Below are 6,435 nucleotides of genomic sequence, written 5' to 3' on the forward strand. Positions count from 1 at the left end.
ACTAAATACTTGCCTTTGCTTTCTCTCAGATACCTGGATAAAGAGGGACATGTGTTGAGTCAATTCCTGGACTTGGTCTCTATTGACGATGGCAAAGCAGACTCTGTGTTGTGACAGCCATCAAGGATGTAATCTTGAGGAAGGGCCTCCCAACAGAGAAACTCTATGGACTTGGGACTGAGGGGGCAGCCGTGATGACAGGTAAATATTTAATGCCTATGTGAGCTTGTTTTGTCTGTTGTATCCCATGCTTGTCACTCATTGATTTTATATACATTTTGGCGGCGTGTGAATGGGGTCCCTATTCAATGGGGGTGAATAGGGACCACCTTTAAGAACTTCATTTATTTTTCAGAAACAGTGCAAATCGTACTGCAACACTCGGGGCAGCATCGGCTACCCTGGGTGTCAGTGATCTGAAAATAAAGGTAATAGTTATTTGATACCATTGTAGTTATCTTCTGTCTATTCATAACTAATCATTCTGTCCTTTATTGCAACATTTTCAGGAAGTGAAGGATACAAGCTGGCTCTTTCAGCACAGGGTCATCGAGACCCTACTGAGGAACTTGAGTGCATTCCTTGGAGCCTTGGCAGAGGAGGCAGAGATGAGAAGATGTCCAGTGGCAAAGGGACCCTACACATTCTGTGCTACATACAGATAAAGCGGCAGCAGTTTACCTCCAGGCTGATGTTTTGCCCCACCTCGCATGTCTGTCCAAAATCTTTCAAAAAGCAAATGTCAACTTTTTACAAATCAAGGAGCAGGTAAGCTTAATGTGTTTATTATCTATATTATCATCTATTTATTCAAATCTGTTTGATTTCACACATTGAAATGAGGGTTGTTTGCAGGTCTGACCAATACTTAACAGCATCTTTTCTTTTTTATATATAGGTTCCTGTCACAATTCAGTCTCTGGCTGGACAGACTCCACTCCCTGGATCATGCCTGCCTCGCCTCCATCAGGACCTCGATGATCCCCAAGGACTCGGAGCCAGCACGAGGAGGAGAGGAATAGGAGAGGGCGAGATGTCATGAAGCGCTGAGGGAGGAGCAGTGAGCCAGAACCCAGCGAGAGGTAAATGTCCAATTTTGAAACTATGAATGAGAGAAAATGGAATTTATACTCCTGAATAGACTATGGCCTGGCCCTTAATGACGGAGGTAACAGTGGGTGTAGGCTCTTTCTTAAAATATGTTGATTTATTCATTGTAGGTCATCCACCCTTACATAACTGGCCTGGAAACACACCTGGAGAGGAGGTTTCATGATCTGGACATTCTTGGGGCCTTCAGTATCTTGGGACCCGCACCGCAATCAACCACTCTACAAGATGATACAATCAACATCTCTCATCTGCGGACTCGCAGGAAATGTTGCCCTGAACATGAGAATGAGGTCCTGCAGGAGTGGTCCTCGTTCAAAAATCATGTCCTTCCTGGGGCATTCACGGTGGGTCAATTAAGCTGATTCTGACTACAATCAACTACAGTTCACAATACACACACATAGACTAATGCCTTGGTAAACCAAATGTTGTTTCAAGAACAATAACCAGGAGATCATGAGTCTGCTGGCAAGCGAGTTTGATGAGTGGACCAACCTCTACCCCTGTCTGAGCCTCCTTGCAGGCATTGCACTTGTTTTACCCGTTTCCTGTGTCAATTACAACGTGATTTCTCAACGGTGAACAGGGTAAGAGCATGACCTTGAACAGGACAACAAATAATCATGCATTTTCTTCATATTAGTGCAGTTTGTGGTATTTTCTTTGCTTTATCCTCAGGTGAAAACAGACCTGAAACCAGCTTCAAGGTGAACACCTGGCTGCCTGCCTGAGGATCTCCATAAACGGACCCCATCCTGAGGCCTTCTCATGTAATAGGGCATTGGAATATTTTTTCAGAAAGCCCCATAAAATAAAATGTTCAAACACATCTTGCAAACTTTGCAACAAGTAGGCTGTGGAGCAGTCAAATGAGCGCTCTGTATATAATTTGAAAGTAAGGCACAACTGGCTTTCTGTCAGGCTGTCACAGTCTGTAGTAAGATGCCAAAGGGGAAACATGTTATGCTATTATTTGGATTTATTATTTATATTTATTTATGTTATATTTGAATAAACAAATCTAATACCCCGATCTTATGTACATTCTATTATTATTATTATTATTGTTATGTATGCACTCGGAAACACTGGGCAGGTACTATACTGTACTATATACTATAAAATGAATGTACAACTTCAGGACATAATTCAGTAAACTTACCCATGTCCCTCCGGCTTGTGTCACTCACATGCTCCATCATTTCTACATTTGATTTTATACAGAAAATGATTAAACTGTTTCCCCTGTATTAGAGAAGCCTGCATGTTTTATGACGCTTCCTCTTGTTTCCGTGCAGCAGATTCTTCAGAGGACCCATTCAGCTCCCGTCAGGATGAATCCTCAGAGGGCGTGAGTCACAACTTTGTGGTGGAGGGTCTCCTCCAGGGGACCAGAGATTTAAGCATCACACCCAGAGACAACCAGGGGGACGTGTTTAGCAGGAAGGCCCGTTCTTTCATCACAGAGGAGATCCTGGAAGCCCTTCGCAAGGCTGACCGCAAGGGCCGGGACGTGGTGGTGGGCCTGTCCAACGCCTGCTGCAAGTGGGGCTGCAGCAAGAGCGAGATCAGCTCCCTTTGCTGAGAGACCCCCACACCCTTCATGTGAGAGGGAAGACACAGGCAGACGAATATGTGTACAACACACATTTATACATCCGCACTTCTGTTTCACTCTTTATAAATCAATCAAATGTCTTCAGTGAAACCGTTAAACAAAAGTTTAAATTGTTGTTTTATTTTGAGTCTGAATGAATGGAAAGGGCTGCTTGTGTCCATAAAGTTTCTGTGTAATTTCTGCAAAATAAAACTCATTTTTGGCTTTTTACATATCATTCAGTTGTTTTTACCTTCTTATATTTTGCTCGACTGTCTAAAATGTGAGCACTAAGCAACATTTAGCGAAGTTACAGTGGCAAGAAAAAAACTGCGTTTAGGAGTCAGAAACCGCAAGCAGAACCGGACTCATGTTGAACGGACGTCTGCTGAAACTACGCTGGGCTCAAAGGCTTTAAATATTTAGGCTGGGCTTGTAAACTGGGATAGAGGGAGATGTAGAAAGAAAGAGATGGATAGAAACAAACAGAGCATCAACAACAACAATGAATACAACAGACGTGACTCTCAAGATTATGTATGTTATTAATCTTGTGTTTGTATAATTCCTTATACACACCAGTAGTTTGCGTGATAGAAATTCATACCACCACTATTTTACTGACAGTGCTTTGTGTTGTTGTTGTTGTTGTTAAGGCTATTCTAAGTTTCATGGTAAGTAAAAGTACTTCATAGTACCTGTGCATGTAGTCTAAGAAGTACTAAGTCCAACCATATCAGAATCATTGTGTACTTATGGAGGAAAATGTTTTTACAAGACATCAAAGTCAGAAAAAAAGGCTCATTATAGTGATTTATAAGGGACTTTGACAGTGGATTTCTCAGAAAGCACACAGTAAAAGTACTTCATAGTACCTGTGCAATATCAGAATCACTGTTTACTTAGGTAAGCAAATATATATAATTATTGTTTTCTCCAAAAAAACTGTTTTGTTTTGTTTTTTAATTGTGAACACCTTATTTTGAAAAACGGAAGTTACCGCAGACTCGCAGTATTATTCTCACACTAACTTCCCCGACCTCCGAAGCTATTCCCTGAACAGTATTGTGTTTACTCCCGTTTCATACACGTGTATCTCATAGTCAGTTTTATGGTAAGACCTAGACATTTAGCACTTGACTTCATCGCTCTCTCTGTCTGTTCCTCCTGCTCGCTCTGGAGTCCGGAGCATTTACCATAAAGATCAGAATACGTGGGCACTTGAAATTTAGGGGCGGCTCACTTCACCATGTAAACTCGAGGAGCGGCTGACTTCTTGTTTGACATTTTATAAATATGACCACTGATGACTGACTTGTGCTCTTAACTTCTGTAGTTTCTAATACCATACGAACCTGGAAGTGTTTTACAACTTGACAAAGTCAGCTGGTTTAGGTATCATAATATTTTGTTGTAAATCCCCTCGCATAGTTTCGCGCACCTCGCCGTACTTCCGGTGCCAAACTGCGCAGGCGCGTACGATCGCTAACATACGTCATCATTGTGTCAACAGGGTTGAGTAGACGCTTTGATGTGTGATGTAACAATCCATAACTCGCTTATAATTAGATTTAGGATTTTCAGATCAAGATTGTGAACAGACAGTCAAATTTATCAGAATAACTATATCCCTTTAACTGAACCCAGAGAAGTTCATCAAAGCGAACAGTCATGAAATCAAACAAAAAGAAAGGAAGGAAGGGGAAAACTTCAAAAAGCTCTCAACAGAAAAAGTCTAATCTCAAACAAAGCACAATGGATCCATCTAACATGGAAAAGGAAGCAGCATCTTTAGCTCCTAGAGACAAAAATGATATGGTGAAAGAAGACGAGGAAGCATTAATTACCCCAGAAGAATATACCGAATGGCTAATCCAGGATGCAATGAAGACGGCCTTCGAAGGCCTCCAAGAGATAAAAGAGAAAGAAGCCATGTGGGAAGCCGAAGGCATAGACTATGAAGAATACTGCCGGAGGTTGGATGAGTATTATGATGAGTATTATTCAGCCCGTGAGATGGAAGCTGAAAATCTAACAAAGTGTAAGGCTAGGTTTCTTATTTGGAGGAAAAATAAATCAGAGAAAGAGAAAGTTCCTGCAACTTCGTCCTCCACCGATTCAATTGTGAAGCCTGAGGTCATGGTGGAAGAACATGTTAGAAATAACACACCACCTTCTGCAGAGGTTAGAGAGATGAGATCTAGCTCTCCCCTTCCTAAAGATTCATCTCCATCCACCTCAATGTGCTCCAGTGAGGTTGTAACGATCGACACAAAGCAGGGGATAATTAATTTGGACACAACTCCGTCCCTTTGCAATCATTTGGAAATGGATGAACTTTTTGAGTTTGCTAATACAGAGGAAAACTTTGCTGAGCAAGAAGACCCGAGCTCTGCCCTTGTGGAAGCAGCATCTTTAGCACCTAGAGACAATTCCTCTACCCAGACTGATGCTCCTGTCCAAGACAAGACCAAGGATATGTGTAGAGAATCTGAAGAGAAGAATGACAAAAATTATATGGTGGAAGAAGAAGAGGAAGCAGAAATTGACGCAGATGAATATGCCGTATGGCTCCTCCAGGACGCAATGAAGACGGCCTTAGAAGGCCTCCAAGAGATAGACGAGAAAGAAGCCATGTGGGAAGCCAAAGGCATAGACTATGAAGAATACTGCCGGAGGTTGGATGAGTATTCTGATGAGTATTTTTCAGCCCGCGACATGGAAGCTGAAAATCAAACAGAGTGTAAGGCTAGGTTTCTTATTTGGAAGCAAAATGAATCAGAGAAAGAGAAAGTTCCTTCAACTTCGTCCTCCACCGATTCATTTGTGAAGCCTGAGGTCATGGTGGAAGAACATGTTAGAAATAACACACCACCTTCTGCAGAGGTTAGAGAGATGAGATTTAGCTCTCCCCTTCCTAAAGATTCATCTCCATCCACCTCAATGTGCTCCAGTGAGGTTGTAACGATCGACACAAAGCAGGGGATAATTAATATGGACACAACTCCGTCCCTTTGCAATCATTTGGAAATGGATGAACTTTTTGAGTTTGCTAATACAGAGGAAAACTTTGCTGAGCAAGAAGACCCGAGCTCTGTCCTTGTGGAAGCAGCATCTTTAGCACCTAGAGACAATTCCTCTACCCAGACTGATGCTCCTGTCCAAGACAAGACCAAGGATATGTGTAGAGAATCTGAAGAGAAGAATGACAAAAATTATATGGTGGAAGAAGAAGAGGAAGCAGAAATTGACGCAGATGAATATGCCGTATGGCTCCTCCAGGACGCAATGAAGACGGCCTTAGAAGGCCTCCAAGAGATAGACGAGAAAGAAGCCATGTGGGAAGCCAAAGGCATAGACTATGAAGAATACTGCCGGAGGTTGGATGAGTATTCTGATGAGTATTTTTCAGCCCGCGACATGGAAGCTGAAAATCAAACAGAGTGTAAGGCTAGGTTTCTTATTTGGAAGCAAAATGAATCAGAGAAAGAGAAAGTTCCTTCAACTTCGTCCTCCACCGATTCATTTGTGAAGCCTGAGGTCATGGTGGAAGAACATGTTAGAAATAACACACCACCTTCTGCAGAGGTTAGAGAGATGAGATTTAGCTCTCCCCTTCCTAAAGATTCATCTCCATCCACCTCAATGTGCTCCAGTGAGGTTGTAACGATCGACACAAAGCAGGGGATAATTAATATGGACACAATTCCGTCCCTTTGCAATCA

The 6,435-nt window shown here is 42.2% G+C and overlaps 2 long non-coding RNA genes across 2 annotated transcripts; one reads left to right on the forward strand and one right to left on the reverse strand.

Moving 5' to 3' along the window:
• Positions 1–13: 13 nt before the first annotated feature.
• Positions 14–3,219, reverse strand: LOC136183106 (uncharacterized). The gene is made up of 3 exons (XR_010668918.1): positions 2,276–3,219; positions 524–1,102; positions 14–103 (listed from the first exon to the last, which is right to left on the reverse strand). It is a non-coding gene; the product is annotated as an uncharacterized lncRNA (long non-coding RNA).
• On the forward strand, positions 959–2,551 carry LOC136183105 (uncharacterized). Its single transcript, XR_010668917.1, has 5 exons — positions 959–1,082; positions 1,221–1,457; positions 1,552–1,700; positions 1,792–1,883; positions 2,412–2,551. It is a non-coding gene; the product is annotated as an uncharacterized lncRNA (long non-coding RNA).
• Positions 3,220–6,435: the final 3,216 nt, after the last annotated feature.

This window comes from Labrus bergylta, chromosome 16, assembly GCF_963930695.1.
Source record: "Labrus bergylta chromosome 16, fLabBer1.1, whole genome shotgun sequence".
In the NCBI taxonomy this organism is placed as follows: Eukaryota; Metazoa; Chordata; class Actinopteri; order Labriformes; family Labridae; genus Labrus; species Labrus bergylta.